The sequence below is a fragment of the Dreissena polymorpha genome, chromosome 9, assembly GCF_020536995.1.
Source record: "Dreissena polymorpha isolate Duluth1 chromosome 9, UMN_Dpol_1.0, whole genome shotgun sequence".
Lineage (NCBI taxonomy): Eukaryota > Metazoa > Mollusca > Bivalvia > Myida > Dreissenidae > Dreissena > Dreissena polymorpha.
Window position 1 is genome coordinate 91,929,384 of NC_068363.1, and position 18,138 is coordinate 91,947,521.

The 18,138-nt window shown below is 38.8% G+C and overlaps 1 long non-coding RNA gene across 1 annotated transcript; it reads right to left on the reverse strand.

Annotated features, from left to right (window-relative positions):
• Positions 1–9,111: 9,111 nt before the first annotated feature.
• On the reverse strand, positions 9,112–10,829 carry LOC127844997 (uncharacterized). The gene is made up of 3 exons (XR_008032998.1): positions 10,730–10,829; positions 10,323–10,441; positions 9,112–9,211 (listed from the first exon to the last, which is right to left on the reverse strand). It is a non-coding gene; the product is annotated as an uncharacterized LOC127844997 (long non-coding RNA).
• Between the last annotated feature and the right edge of the window lie 7,309 nt (positions 10,830–18,138).

Genomic DNA, 18,138 nt, shown 5'->3' on the forward strand with positions numbered 1-18,138 from the left:
TATGACTTTCAAGACTGTACACACTGAACTTTTACCAGAGCTTGAAACAAGGCGCGTTATACAAATCTTAAGTCTTTTGGAAAACATACATATTTTAAGACCGCCTAGTGCATACACAACTTGGTTTTTCAAAACAAATATTTTGCAGTTGTGAAATACTGTGTGTATGCTTTTCAAAGGCTGAGTGATAGTGTACTTGAAGTTAAGACTTAGCGCCTATGACAAAGTGTTAAACATCTTTCTATTAAAAAGTTTCTCATCAAAATACTTAAGTAACCATGAAAGATTTTGATGCATTTGGTTAGATGATTGAACCATGGCTAGGGCCTTAAAATTGCCCAATATTTAAACATCTTTCTACTAACAAGAGCTGTCACCATAGGATGACATATGCACCCTATAAAAGCTTTGATAGAAGTAATGGCATTTTTCGAAACCTAAACGCAGACCCTAAGTTAAAGGTCAAGGTCACAGGGGCCAAAAATTTTTAGAGTATGGAAAGTTCTTGTCCATATACACATGCATACCAAATATGAAGCTTATATCTCAAGGGACATATAAGTTATGAGCATTTTTTACACCAAAACGCACATTTCGAAACCTAAACGCGGACCCTTACTTCAAGGTTTAGGTCACAGGGGTAAAAAGAAATTGGTGCGTATGGAAAGGCCTTGTCCATATACACATGCATAACAAATATGAAGGTTATATCTCAAGGGACAAAGACGTTCCGATCACAAAAAGTTTATCATCCACAGATTTGAGTCAACATGGATAGACCAGTTCTTTAAATTCCTTTTAGTTAATCCCAACAAATTAATATTTATTCACAGTACAAGAACTCCATGGGCATACACATTTCCTCTCCAACAGGGCCTGGGCAGTGAGCTCTATTCAGGTCGTTACAGCCCAATACAGGTCATTACACATCGTCTAATGTTGGGGAACATTTTAAGTAAGTATAATGAAATTGGCTTAATTAATATAATATAAGTTATGATCCAGACACAAACAGGACAGATGGACAAATGAACAGTCACAATCCCATATCCGCCTCAGCAGGTGATATTTTGAGTATTCAAATTTCACAGTATTAACAGTTTTTATTCAGTATTTGTGAGTATATTACCTGAATGTTTAGATAGTAAAATATCTGCAACATTGTCCGTGACCTGCAACTGCTGCATCCCACTGGGGCCTCTGATTGTTAAAGTCTTCATTCTGTTTACAACAGTAATAAAAACCAAGTTTAAGTCATTAGCTTCAGCAGTTAATTAAAAAGAAAAGATGATCACAACATAACACTTCAAAATGTGGAACAAATAAACACAGTGCGAGTACTGCCTAAGTTTCGAAATATGTGATAAGTTTATGAAAAATGCTCATAACTTCTATAAAAGTGTTTATAGGGGACATGGAAATTATATAAACATTCCTATTGTGTAGACATTTTTATTTGTTCGCGTTAGCGGCCGACTAAACTTAGACAGCATGTTTTGCAAATCAATATGTGCTTAGCTTGTTTAAGTACACTAAGGACAGTTACTCACTTTGCTAGGTACGATTACCGCTGCCTGTCTGCACTGCAGAGGACGAATGCTAAGGAGCGTCTACTGTATTACTTCAGTGTGTATTTACCAGCTTGTAAGACGACATTAGCCAGTCTAGTATTTACAGTTTATCATTGAAATCTGTTCATATTGGCTGCTTTCAAGGAAACCTGGTCTTAAAGCATGTCAAATAAGATTAACCTGTGCACAATGATTAGCATGTGCAATGCACACAAGCTAATCAAGGACGACAACAGCGAACAACTTCAGTGCCTTCTGCGCTTTGATATAAACAGTGTTCAAATATTTTTTTTAGCAAACATTTACCTCAAGCAGTTGCACAAGTTTCGCAAATATTACCCCTCAGCTCCTTCGTTATAAGTTCCAGTTCGTACTGGGCACAGGTGGCATGAAAACACAAATTTCACTGAGGGCATCGAAGGTATATCCTGAAATGTTGCATATATTTACAGTGATACCAGCCCCTGTAAAATGAACCATACATGAATGATAATTACTGCCATTCTAACACATGAAAAATTATTATTTTACAAGTCTTTATATTGATTTAAATATATACTTGTAACAATAATAACAAATAGAATTACATGTAAACAATCACATCAATAATATTGTATTTGCAATAACACAATACATTGGAAACGTAGTAATGTTTCCTGTTTTAATTAGCAGCAAGTTCTGACATTTATTCACAGATTCAATTATAACCACCGATGATTTGTGTTGGAATAATCTATCATTTTACATAAGCGTAAGAACATTGTAGACTATACCACACTGTTTTCTTTATGTACAATACTGGAAAACATAACATAATATTGGCAATTCCAGTAAAAAAGTTTGATATGTATCTATGAATCTACTAATTATCTTTCTGTATATGGCAGGCTAATACTTATTACTACAGCACCAATACCTGTAATCCCCGTCAATGAATATTTCACTGATTTTGCCTTAACTTCATACCGGGAAATGTTTCCTTAACCGCCCGTATCTCCTTCCTGTCATAGTCCGTCATAAAATAAGTGGGTTTCCAGTTGCAATTCCAGTCATTCAGCACTGCAAGTCCCCGTTTAATATGGAAGCAGATCTCATGTGGCAGGATAAAAAGGCCAACTACTACAAAACCACTATCTGCGCTCACACACACACAAAATAAAGGCACATCAAACTTGCAGGTCTTGTAGGTGGCATCTAGGAGACATATCTCTTGTCCATATCGCTCTAAAAGATGCTTTTGAGCATTTGACTGATGGACAAAAAGGAACTCATCCATGTCTTCTTCCTTGTCTGGCATGGGGGATTCTTAGGGACTGTAATATAGTTGAGCAATCTTAAGATGTGCTTTTTGCTTGCCACAAAGATATTCTAATGACATAATTTTTATTGACGTCTTGTAATAAGAGAGCACACTAGACAAACAAGAGGCCCATATGGGCCTGAATCGCTCTACTGCTTTAAACACTTGTCACTGTGACATTGACCTTTGACCTAGCGACCTGAAAATCAATAGGGGTCATCAACCAGTCATAATCAATGTACCTATGAAGTTTCATGATCCTATGCATAAGCATTTTTAAGTTCTCATCCGGAAACTATACTAGACCAATATGTGCAAAACAATATACACACTCTTTTTCGAAGGGGGGCATAATAACTTAAAATTGTGTTGGTTAGGGTTGTGATTCATGTGCACTGCAGTTTTGCTCTGTGAGTTATGTCTACCTTTCTACACTCATCATCATTCATGGCAATAACTCTTTAAGTCATGTCCCTGACAAAATTCCAGTATGAAAAACAGACAGTTGTCCTTATGAGAGAATAATGATACACATACCCAGATGCATAAAAGAAGCGGTCCTCATGCATATCCTTCTTCCACTGCTCAACATGTAGCCCCAAATTGGTCAAGTCATGGGAAGAAAATCTACACCAAACAAACATTTAAATAAACATCATTAGCTGGTAAACATGAAGATTAATTAACTAATAATTTCATGGTACTGAATTATTATTATTTCAGGTATTATTTCATGAGATGTGAACTATCATTGATTTAATACACTATTCGCCAAAATATTTACAAACTGGAATAAAGTGGCATATGTCAACACAAAATAATTATATTAATTAACTAAGTAACGCCCCTCATGAAACGTTTGCTCCTGTGACTTCTCATGAAATAAAATACGATTTTACAATGAATTCAACAAATATCCTGTGCTTTGTTTTAGTACTGGCAATAGTATTATACTGTATCTACATTGAGAGGCAGCTATATTAATTTTTAAGGTTTTCTTAGATATTGATAAACAGCATTTGTGTTAAGTGGCACATTGCCGTTATATAATATATTATATAAGGATCATTTTAACTAAACATTTTCTTTAGAAATATTCACATTTATTTGCCTTTACAATCTGGGATATCTTTCAACACTTACTATTGCATGCACATAGCACTATATATGATTTCGAATTATCTTTCGACTTGGATAGTATCTGGGGTTCAGTCGACTGGCTGTGGGGAACTGTTGTTGGACAAAGCTATTAACAGCACGTATCACCTCATCCGTCCTCCTGGCTCCATCAGATACAAGCACATGAATTTGGTCTATGATTGCCTGATCAAGCCGCTGGTTTGCTGATCCCAACTGAAACAATATATAAATAGTTGAAATTTATTAAATCTAGTGTAATTGTGTGACTTGCCCTTGAGTGAGAAAAGAAGGATGTGATATGCAAAATAATCTTACTAATTTGAAGTTACAATGGTAAGTTCAGTGTAATTTTTCACTGAAATTTAAATGTGAAACGGTATAGAAATTACCGACAAAGTTGTATGTATACTGAACAAAAAATTATATGACCCTTCAGTATGCTCCACACACTGTCTTATTGTGGAATTTGTTCGCAGATTCACAGAAATTGATTAAGGGCCAAAGAATTTATAGAGTCTTTTTCTTAAATATCGTGCTGAATATACTAAACAGCTTCTTATTTTACACAAGCAAAAAGGAACGCAGTGGAAAAGGTCTGCTAACAATAGTAGAGTTGTGCTAAACAAAAATAGCCAAAACTTGGCCAAATTCTTGTAAATCTATCTTGCTGACCAATCAAATCCAATTTAAACAAGAGCACCGCATAACTGGTGCCATGTTCGGCTGCGAAAGCTTGTCAGAATTCTTTTTTAGAGGTCACAGTGACCTTGACCTTTGACTTAGTGACCCATGGGTGTGGCGTGTAGAACTCATGCATATACATATGAAGTTTCAAAGTTGTAGGTGGAAGCACTTTGATTTTCAAGGCAATGTAAAGGTTTTAGCACGATGCCGGCGGATGGCGGACGTCGGACGACGAGCAGGCTATGACAATATCTCGGTTTTCTCCGAAACAGCCTCGCTAAAAAAGACTTAAGGTTTTCCAGCAGACATGGCGATGGTTTCAGATTAAATATAATTCATTTTTTAATAATTTACCCGAATAAATCAACTTTTTTTTCAAAAGACCATTCAGGCTAATCCGAAATGATCTTTACTAGCCAGGACTGAGCTTTTACTAGTTATTGTTCCAAAGTACCTTAGTGTTTAACCCTGAATACTATTACATAGTGGAAAACAAACTTGTACACATAAACAATCGTGACCATGAACTTAGAGTGATAAACATATATGTATTAAAATTTTGCATTTTGTCACACAATGGAAGGGCACTCCTAACCCCGCCCCCTCTCTCACTCCAAGGGGGTGTGGAATTAGCAAAAGTAGGAAAGTTGACACGGAAATAAAAGGTTTCTTGACAGTTCATGTGTGACAAATGCAAATGATAAGTAAAAGATAGACAATAGATAGACACAGTAAACAGGTGGACATGGATAGTTGCAATTGTTCTTGAACAATAACGCTTGAATGCAAAACTTACTTCACCAATCACATGGTTGTGGCTGGACTCATCAGGCACATACACATATACCCAAAACACCCAATTCACAAGTTCTGAAGACTTCAAGGCAGCATTTAGCAATATCCTTTTCTGTCTTTTTTGGTACTCAGAATTGGATGTTATCTGTTAGCTTTTCTAACAAAACACAATCTAAATGCATGGAACATCTAGTATATCCATTACTGTTAATCCGAATACTATACATTTCCGAAATATGTACACTTAAGAATGCCTTACCTGTAGTAGTTAAACTTTAATTATCCAAATTTTTCTTGTTGTTATCTGGTTTAACAATATAAAGAAGTGAAAAACCTTATCAAATGTTTGTTAAATCCGGTTAATGCTTCCTCCATTATTGAATCACCATTACTTGCAATTTGAATCGCCAGCTTTGAAATGAACGTGGGTTGAATGTTAATTTTTACTTTAAAAAAAACAATAGATGAGCGGTCTGCACCCGCACGGCGGTGCTCTTGTTTATTAGATGGAGAGTCTTATTTAGAAATGCTGCTACCACTGCAGAGCAACATTTCTAAATCTTCAATACAGAGCATTCTGCCTGAAACACATCGGGCACCACAGCAGTCTACACAACAGCAGTCATTATTTGCACCATATCAGGCACCACAGCAGTCTACACAACACCTGTCATTATTTACACCAGATCGGGCACCACAGCAGTCTACACAACAGCTGTCATTATTTACACCAGATCGAGCACCACAGCAGTCTACACAACAGCTGTCATTATTTACACCAGATCAGGCACCACAGCAGTCTACACAACAGCTGTCATTATTTACACCATATCAGGCACCACAGCAGTCTACACAACACCTGTCATTATTTACACCATATCAGGCACCACAGCAGTCTACACAACAGCAGTCATTATTTACACCAGATCGAGCACCACAGCAGTCTACACAACAGCAGTCATTATTTACACCAGATCGAGCACCACAGCAGTCTACACAACAGCTGTCATTATTTAAACCAGATCAGGCACCACAGCAGTCTACACAACACCTGTCATTATTTGCACCATATCAGGCACCACAGCAGTCTACACAACACCTGTCATTATTTGCACCATATCAGGCACCACAGCAGTCTACACAACAGCAGTCATTATTTACACCAGATCGAGCACCACAGCAGTCTACACAACACCTGTCATTATTTACACTAGATCGAGTACCACAGCAGTCTACACAACAGCTGTCATTATTTACACCAGATCGAGCACCACAGCAGTCTACACAACAGCAGTCTAATCAATAGCAGTCATTATTTACACCATATCAGGCACCACAGCAGTCTACACAACAGCAGTCATTATTTACACCAGATCGAGCACCACAGCAGTCTACACAACAGCAGTCATTATTTACACCAGATCGAGCACCAGAGCAGTTTACACAACACCTGTCACTATTTACACCAGATCGAGCACCACAGCAGTCTACACAACAGCTGTCATTCTTTACACCAGATCGAGCACCACAGCAGTCTACACAACACCTGTCATTATTTGCACCATATCAGGCACCACAGCAGTCTACACAACAGCAGTCATTATTTACACCATATCAGGCACCACAGCAGTCTACACAACAGCGTCATTATTTACACCTTATCAGGTACCACAGCAGTCTACACAAGAGCAGTCATTATTTACACCAGATCGAGCACCACAGCAGTCTACACAACAGCAGTCATTATTTACACCAGATCGAGCACCACAGCAGTCTACACAACAGCTGTCATTATTTACACCAGATCGAGCACCACAGCAGTCTACACAACACCTGTCATTATTTACACCAGATCGAGCACCACAACAGTTTACACAACACCTGTCATTATTTACACCAGATCGAGCACCACAGCAGTCTACACAACAGCTGTCATTATTTACACCAGATCAGGCACCACAGCAGTCTACACAACACCTGTCATTATTTACACCATATCAGGCACCACAGCAGTCTACACAACAGCAGTCATTATTTACACCAGATCGAGCACCACAGCAGTCTACACAACACCTGTCATTATTTACACCAGATCAGGCACCACAGCAGTCTACACAACACCTGTCATTATTTACACCAGATCGAGCACCACAGCAGTCTACACAACATCTGTCATTATTTACACCAGATCAGGCACCACAGCAGTCTACACAACACCTGTCATTATTTACACCATATCAGGCACCACAGCATTTTACACAACAGCAGTCATTATTTGCACCATATCAGGCACCACAGCAGTCTACACAACACCTGTCATTATTAACACAAGGTTAAGGACCACAGCAGTCTACACAACAGCAGTCATTATTTACACCATATCAGGCACCACAGCAGTCTACACAACAGCAGTCATTATTTACACCAGATCGAGCACCACAGCAGTCTACACAACAGCTGTCATTATTTACACCAGATCAGGCACCACAGCAGTCTACACAACAGCTGTCATTATTTGCACCATATCAGGCACCACAGCAGTCTACACAACAGCAGTCATTATTTACACCATCAGGCTTGGCGAAATTGGAAAAAAACTGCCGGTCATCCGGACAGGCATTTCAGAAAATGTGCCGGTCCGGAGAAAATTTAGCCGGACCGAAAAAAAACAACAACACAACTATGAACATTAAGAAAAACTCTTTATTTTAGCACAACAAGCCTTTATTCTAATAAGACAACATTTTTTTCAGTGTTTGTCATCTCGTCTTGAAAGTCTTCGCAATCTTCTTCGATTTCCATATCTTCTTCATCATTGTCACACAGTTTGTCAATCTCTGTGTCGAAGTAAGTGATTTGTACCACACTGGGCACAGGCACTTCAGCATCTTCCTCTGAGTCGGGGTGAGTGGAGTCTGATTCCAGGCATATCACTGCACTTGAGGTTGATGGGGCAGAAATGTCTGCGGTTTCTGGGTCATGCTTACGCTTGCGACTGCGTGTGTAAGATGTCCGTCTTCCACCAGAAGGCTCAGCCTGAAAAGTGAAATTTCCAATGCCCAATCAATATTATAACAAATAGTATAAACAATACTTTGCCAAAACATGGTGGAGGTACTGCACATAGTGGCTGGTTGCATGTTTTAATATTGTAAATGAGCTTGACTTCAAGTTAAGCTTACCAGCCATGAATCTATAGCAGATTCTGGATTGAAGGCATCTATGCTGGGTGACAACAGCTTGACGGTCATCAGGTCAAGTAGAACAGTTTCCCCCATCTTTTGCCTCCTGCAAGTTTTGAGGAGTTTCAGCTGAGAGAATGCGGTCTCGCAACGCACACTAGTGGATGGGAGCGTCAACAGCAAGTCAATCACTAGGGTGATATTTGGCAGATCATCTGCCACTGCTCCTGTCAGTACCTGGTCCCATCCCAGGTCTGATAAGTCGTTGCCATGCCTGAAAACATTATAATTACATGATAGGTATTCAACCGAAGTATATTTATTTATTTCTGTGTTGTTTTTCTTCACAATAATTTAAAGAGTTCAATTGAAACGGTTTCCTAATTAAAACAAACAACACAAAACTTACTTTTTTGGCACCAGTTTCTTCAACAGTTTCCACTCGTTTATTGCTGCCACTGGTGTGAACTCTGCCACCGCACGCTTCAGCGTTTTCTCAAAATGGGAACACACCAGTTGAACGTCCTCATCACCATATTCTGAAATAAAGGTAACACATGCTAAACCTTTAACCATTTTATGTGATGAAATATACGCAACCATAAACTTTTTATCTATAAGAGACAAATTGTATCTAATGATGTAATTATTAGTATTTTAATTATTATATGTTGTTTCTGTTTATTGAAATAAGCAACACAACCATTGCAGCTTGCTCTTTGGTGATTTATGAAAAAAGTATGTACTCTCAAATTTTAATACATCATTCAATGTTCCATTATTATGACTGAAGTCAAGTCAAGTGAGGCAAAATGCAACACCATACGTTTTAGTATATAATATTACGTTTGATATAAATTATTAATATATTGGCCAAGTATGAATGTTTACATTCTAAATTTACTTAGCAAACAACTTTACTTGTTGCAGATAGGTTAATGAAATCTCCTGTTATATTAATGAAAAACAAATATTCATCAGAGTTCGATCAATAGAAATACAGCACGTTTGAGAACTGATTTTTAACAGAAAGCTTTATACTATAGCCAGACAAGAGTTTTGCATAACTCTTAACTGCTTTCACACAGGCTGAAACGTTGGCTTATAATTATACTAGCTGTAACAACAACAAACAAACCAAAAGAAAACAAACAATGAAACCCTGTAAAGACTATGCTAGCATGCAAAAATTGCATTGAAAACATCAACTGCAACAACTAAACTTCTATATCAATTGAACTTGGGCAATAACCGGGGATCAACTGAATATTAAACCTGTCAATTTGCCTAATGGCCAACTTCTCAAGTGCAGAATCTTAGTAGCATTCTGAATGTTTTTCGACTCTGTTGCGAATCTTGTCTTTATGGCCTCGACCAGACTATCAATGATGCCATCTGCATAGCTCATGCTTGACGCATTACCTCTAAGCGCTATCCCTTCATGTGTTCGTTTTTGAAGAAGCTCGATGGCAGCTTCAGGTAGCCTTTCAAGCCAGCAGTCAATTTATTATTTTTATGCAACCTACTTCTAGTAGTCATAATGATACATATCATACTATTACTAACACTGCGATTGGTTAATATTATTTATAAGTTTATGTTTCTTTTTATTTCATGGCAAATTTTGATATTGAACGGTGACTACAGTACCTTCCTTTCTTTTCTTGTAGAATTTCCATTGTGCTTTCAATCCAGCACAGGCTATCACAGAGCGTCACATCAGATCTTTGGAGCTTGAGGGAAAGCCTCATCGCTGGGTCCAGTGCATCCTGAAGATTATATATATACATAATTATACACATTTGAAATGAATGTATGCACTTAAATTCTTTTTGCTTTCATGTTATATGTTAATCTTTATACTATACTAGTATGATAATTTAAATAGGTTTGTTACAACATGAGTGTTTGTATGTTAAATAAACAATTTATTGGTGATGAACAACCTTGCAGGTATAAAATAATGATGAAATATGTATTGCATTCATGATTCTTTAATCATGTAATTGAATCTTTAAAATGACAAAAATGAAATATAATCACATAGAATTTCATACCAGTAGAAAGATACAGAACGCTAACAGATTTATATCTGTCATCAGCTTGTATAGACCTTCTGCTTTAGGATTTCCATGACTGGCAGTCGCAAGGTGGATTTCTAATGCCTGAAAAGTCTTGAGAAGGGCTGTTACTGATCTGAAGAGGTGAGGTAGCCACCTGGTTCCTGTAACTTTAGGTGGAAGCACTCCCTTGCCGATAGTGGAGATAGCTGTGAGAAGGCCAGTTTTTTGTTTGTGACTTTTCTTGTAGAAATAATGTACGCCAATGAGAAATGTCATAAGCTTTTCATACTGTTTGTTTTTCTTAATGGCATCTCTGAAGGCTAATTCCAGTCTATGCGATAAGCAATGAACATTGACTAGTTCAGAATTTATTCTTTGTTTCATCAAAGTTGATAATCCTGTACGAGAACCCGTCATATTGGAAGCACCATCAGTACCCATGCCCACAAGTTTGTCTGAAATGTATATAGTTGGTTGATTATTGAATATTAGTTTCTTTCTGATAAAAACATTGCCATGGCAGGAGCAGAAAACATGACATTTACTTAAGCAAACATTGATTCAGTGATTCAAAGCTTATATTTACAGTTTCTTTTAATTATTTATTTGTTCAGATGCTGATGGTTTTAATTATTCACAAATTTATGTAAAATGTTAAAATAAATATTAAAAGAAACACAAATTTAATTTTATCTTTTAGTGCTGGTGTTAACTTTAAATTACCTTTGTCAATATTTGTTTGTTTGAGCACATCAATTACGTGGTCATACAGGTCTGCGGATGTTGTTGATTTCGGGGAACTTGTATTCAGAAACCTCTCGGTTACATTGCCAGTTTTGGAATACCGTAAATACAATGTTTCTTGCTCAGATCCCGAGATGTCTGTAGTTCCGTCCATCAGAAAAGACAGAAAAGGAACAGCTTTACATTGATTTTCTGTGTAAGAGAGTTCAACCTTAGCAATGTGATGGATAAAATTCGCTGCTGCATGATTGTTTATATATGTTGATCCAATTTCAATTTGTTTAGCAATGTCTAATTCACATAACCACTTATAATCGGTAATTGGTCTGTTGTTCTTTGCGATGGCATGAACGTTTCTAAACAGGTAACACAGTTTGTTACGCTCTGCCGCCTGCAACATTTTCAAGGCATTTCCAGCTTCGGTAGTTTTCAATTCTGAAGGTGTCAATGGCGTTGTTTTTGACATGCGTAGAGCTTTCTCATGGGGTGTTGACTTTTCATGATCAACGATTGCCGAATGCCGAAAATTACAGCTGCCTTCTACGAAAGAATTCCCTTTCACAGACACTGACCTGAATTGTGAATTTGCCCGACAGCAAGTGCAAAACATTTTTTAGCTCATCTATTTTTTGAAAAAAAAATTATGAGCTATTGTCATCACCTTGGCGTCGGCGTCGGCGTCCGGTTAAGTTTTGCGTTTAGGTCCACTTTTCTCTGAAAGTATCAATGCTATTGCATTCAAACTTGGTACACTTACTTATTATCATGAGGGGACTGGGCAGGCAAAGTTAGATAACTCTGGCGTGCATTTTGACCGAATTATGTGCCCTTTTTATACTTAGAAAATTGAAAATTTTGGTTAAGTTTTGCGTTTAGGTCCTCTTTTTTCAGAAAGTATCAATGCTATTTCATTCAAACTTGGTACACTTACTTACTATCATGAGGGGACTGGGCAGGCAAAGTTAGATAACTCTGGCGTGCATTTTGACAGAATTATGTGCCCTTTTTATACTTAGAAAATTGAAAATTTTGGTTAAGTTTTGTGTTAAGGTCCATTTTATTCCTTAAGTATCAAAGCTTTTGCTTTCATACTTGCAACACTTACTAACTACCGTAAGGGGACTGTGCAGGCAAAGTTATGTAACTCTGACTGGCATTTGGACGGAATTATGGGCCCTTTATACTTAGAAAAATGAAAGTTTGGTTAAGTTTTGTGTTTTGGTCCACTTTACCCCTAAAGTATCATAGATATTGCTTTCATACTTGGAACACTCGCAAACTATCATAAGGGTACAGTAAAAGGACAAGTTGCATAACTCTGGATGTCATTTTTACGGAATTATGGCCCTTTTTTGACTTAGTAACTTTGAATATATGGTTAAATTTTGTGTTTCGATTCCACTTTACTTCTTAAGTATCAAGGCTATTGCTTTCAAACTTCAAATACTTTCATGCTATCATGAGGTTACTGTACCTGGCAAGTTGAATTTTACCTTGACCTTTGAATGACCTTGACTCTCAAGGTCAATTTATTAAATTTCTCTAAAATTGCCATAACTTCTTTATTTATGATTAGATTTGATTGATACTTTGACAAAACTACTCTTACCTGAGATACCACAATAGACTCCACCCAAACCATCGCCCGTGCCCCCCCCCCCACCAATTTTTTTTTTTTTTTTTTTTTTTAAGATCATCTCACAAATGACCACCACACCCTCACACTATACCCCCCCCCCCACCCACTCCCCAATTTTTTTTTTTAACGGTTAAAAAACAAAACTATTTATTTTGATTATTTTATGTTTGAAATACCGTCCAACCATCGCACCCAAGAATCCCCCCCCCACCCCCCCCCCCTCCCCCCACCCGAATCCCCCCCCCATATTTTTTTAACCAGGTTTTCCGAAGGAAAAAACTGGTTATTAGATTGGCGAATGCTGGCGGGCTGGCTGGCTGGCGGGCTGGCGGAATAAGCTTGTCCGGGCCATAACTATGTCGTTCATTGTCAGATTTTAAAATCATTTGGCACATTTGTTCACCATCATTGGACGGTGTGTCGCGCGAAATAATTACGTCGATATCTCCAAGGTCAAGGTCACACTTTGAGTTCAAAGGTCAAAAATGGCCATAAATGAGCTTGTCCGAGCCATAACTATGTCGTTCATCGTCAGATTTTAAAATCATTTGGCACATTTGTTCACCATCATTGGACGGTGTGTCGTGCGAAATAATTACGTCGATATCTCCAAGGTCAAGGTCACACTTTGAGTTCAAAGGTCAAAAATGGCCATAAATGAGCTTGTCCTGGCCATAACTATGTCATTCATTGTGAGATTTTAAAATCATTTGGCACATTTGTTCACCATCATGGGACGGTGTGTCCCACGAAAGAATCACGTCAATATCTCGCCACGACTAAAAATAGATTAAAAAAAAAAAAAAAACTTACAAAGGGGGTTAATTTTTTTTGGTCATTTCAAAAGTTCAGTTTGAGTTTTCTCCCTTTATCAGATTTTTTTTTCACAATGAAAACCTGGTTTTGTGACAATTTTGTCCCTTGTTTTTTTTTAAGATCATCTCTCAAATTACCACCACACCCTCACACTATACCCCCCCCCCCCACCTCACCCCCACCCCCAATTTTTTTTTATGAAACGGTTAAAAAACACAAATATTTATTTTTATTATTTTTTGTTTGAAATACCGTCCAACCATCGCACCCAAGAATCCCCCCCCCACCCCACCCCCACCCCACCCCCTTCCCCCCCCCCGATTTTTTTTTCCTTTTTTTCGCATTTTTGGAAGAAAATGTAATAAATGTCCACACCCCCACACAATGCACCGCTCTTCACTCCACCCCTCCCTCCTTTGTGATTGAAAATGAGAGTCCCTTCACCTTTAAAAAGAAAATAGATGAGCGGTCTGCACCCGCAAGGCGGTGCTCTTGTTTCGTTTCTTCGTCGTATTCAAGCCAGTCCCTTCCATTTTTCCATTTTGATTGGAAAGATCTTTCAACCCTTCGAGACTCGTACTCTTTGGCTTTTTCTTTTTTCTTATCGTCGGTTAGCTTACCTTTTTTACCTGGCTTTGCGCCATCATAAAAGCGTAAAAACGACATCTTGGATGTTTACATCCAGCGAAATATGTAACAGTTACAGGGCATCTAATTGGTCAATCTATATTTAATTGACCAATGATATCCATTTACGCATTTTAACAACGTAAACTAAAGATTGTAGAAGTATCGAAAATAAAATTGCGGTTTACTGACACTAACTTATACAATGTAAAATGATAACATTTTTGGAGACCTATGACGAGTGCATGTTATAAAGATAATACTAGAACATTGTTTATATTTAATAAACAACCTTTTTAAAGCTTCATACAGAAATTCATACTTCAATGTCCTTATCTACTCGAAAAATATATCAAAGCTATCAAGATTTTTTGTTAGAACGCAGTTGCCGATTTTGTGACTTAGTTTGAAGTAGGTGTTGTGTAACCAGTTGGATTTGCTAATTGTACGTAACAAACTTATTGCAAACATCAAAACAATGAGCGATTTCATTTTCATGATGTAGACTGTAGTAAAGGGTTTGCTCTTCGAATTTTCAACTTTGAAAAAATATGATATGTTTGCATTCATGGTTAAACCTGCCGGACCAAATGAAAATTTGCCGGTCAGGACCGACGGACCGGCAATTTCGCCAAGCCTGCACCATATCAGGCACCACAGCAGTCTACACAACAGCAGTCATTTTTTGCACCATATCAGGCACCACAGCAGTCTACACAACAGCAGTCATTATTTACACCATATCAGGCACCACAGCAGTCTACACAACAGCAGTCATTATTTACACCATATCAGGCACCACAGCAGTCTACACAACAGCATTCATTATTTACACCATATCAGGCACCACAGCAGTCTACACAACAGCAGTCATTATTTACACCAGATCGAGCACCACAGCAGTCTACACAACAGCTGTCATTATTTACACCATATCAGGTACCACAGCAGTCTACACAACACCTGTCATTATTCACACCAGATCGAGCACCACAGCAGTCAACACAACACCTGTCATTATTTACACCAGATCGAGCACCACAGCAGTCTACACAACAGCAGTCATTATTTACACCAGATCAGGCACCACAGCAGTCTACACAACAGCAGTCATTATTTACACCAGATCGAGCACCACAGCAGTCTACACAACAGCAGTCATTATTTACACCAGATCGAGCACCACAGCAGTCTACACAACACCTGTCATTATTTACACCAGATCGAGCACCACAGCAGTCTACACAACAGCTGTCATTATTTACACCAGATCGAGCACCACAGCAGTCTACACAACACCTGTCATTATTTACACCAGATCGAGCACCACAGCAGTCTACACAACAGCTGTCATTATTTACACCAGATCAGGCACCACAGCAGTCTACACAACACCTGTCATTATTTACACCAGATCAGGCACCACAGCAGTCTACACAACACTTGTCATTATTTACACCAGATCAAGCACCACAGCAGTCTACACAACACCTGTCATTATTTACACCATATCAGGCACCACAGCAGTCTACACAACAGCAGTCATTATTTGCACCATATCAGGCACCACAGCAGTCTACACAACAGCAGTCATTATTTACACCATATCAGGCACCACAGCAGTCTACACAACAGCTGTCATTATTTACACCAAATCAGGCACCACAGCAGTCTACACAACAGCAGTCATTATTTACACCTGATCAGGCATCACAGCAGTCTACACAACAGCAGTCATTATTTGCACCATATCAGGCACCACAGCAGTCTACACAACAGCAGTCATTATTTACACCAGATCAGGCACCAAAGCAGTCTACACAACAGCAGTCATTATTTACACCAGATCGAGCACCACAGCAGTCTACACAACAGCTGTCATTATTTACACCAGATCAGGCACCACAGCAGTCTACACAACAGCTGTCATTATTTACACCATATCAGGCACCACAGCAGTCTACACAACAGCAGTCATTATTTACACCAGATTGGGCAGCACATCAGTCTACACAACAGCAGTCATTATTTACACCAGATCGAGCACCACAGCAGTCTACACAACACCTGTCATTATTTACACCAGATCGAGCACCACAGCAGTCTACACAACACCTGTCATTATTTACACCATATCAGGCACCACAGCAGTCTACACAACAGCAGTCATTATTTGCACCATATCAGGCACCACAGCAGTCTACACAACAGCAGTCATTATTTACACCATATCAGGCACCACAGCAGTCTACACAACACCTGTCATTATTTACACCAGATCGAGCACCACAGCAGTCTACACAACAGCAGTCATTATTTACACCAGATCGAGCACCACAGCAGTCTACACAACACCTCTCATTATTTACACAATATCAGGAACCACAGCAGTCTACACAACAGCAGTCATTATTTGCACCATATCAGGCACCACAGCAGTCTACACAACAGCAGTCATTATTTACACCATATCAGGCACCACAGCAGTCTACACAACAGCAGTCATTATTTACACCAGATCGAGCACCACAGCAGTCTACACAACAGCAGTCATTATTTGCACCATATCAGGCACCACAGCAGTCTACACAACAGCAGTCATTATTTACACCAGATCGAGCACCACAGCAGTCTACACAACACCTGTCATTGTTTACACCATATCAGGCACCACAGCAGTCTACACAACAGCTGTCATTATTTGCACCATATCAGGCACCACAGCAGTCTGCACAACAGCAGTCATTATTTGCACCATATCAGGCACCACAGCAGTCTACACAACACCTGTCATTATTTACACCATATCAGGCACCACAGCAGTCTACACACCAGCAGTCATTATTTGCACCATATCAGGCACCACAGCAGTCTACACAACAGCAGTCATTATTAACACCATATCAGGCACCACAGCAGTCTACACAACAGCAGTCATTATTTACACCATATCAGGCACCACAGCAGTCTACACAACAGCTGTCATTATTTACACCATATCAGGCACCACAGCAGTCTACACAACAGCAGTCATTATTTACACCAGATCGAGCACCACAGCAGTCTACACAACAGCAGTCATTATTTGCACCAAATCGGGCACCACAGCAGTTTACACAACAGCAGTCATTATTTACACCAGATCAGGCACCACAGCAGTCTACACAACACCTGTCATTATTTACACCAGATCGAGCACCACAGCAGTCTACACAACAGCAGTCCTTATTTGCACCATATCAGGCACCACAGCAGTCTACACAACACCTGTCATTATTTACACCATATCAGGCACCACAACAGTCTACACAACAGCAGTCATTATTTACACCATATCAGGCACCACAGCAGTCTACACAACAGCTGTCATTATTTACACCAGATCGAGCACCACAGCAGTCTACACAACAGCTGTCATTATTTACACCATATCAGGCACCACAGCAGTCTACACAACAGCTGTCATTATTTACACCAGATTAGGCACCACAGCAGTCTACACAACAGCTGTCATTATTTACACCAGATCGAGCACCACAGCAGTCTACACAACACCTGTCATTATTTACATCATACC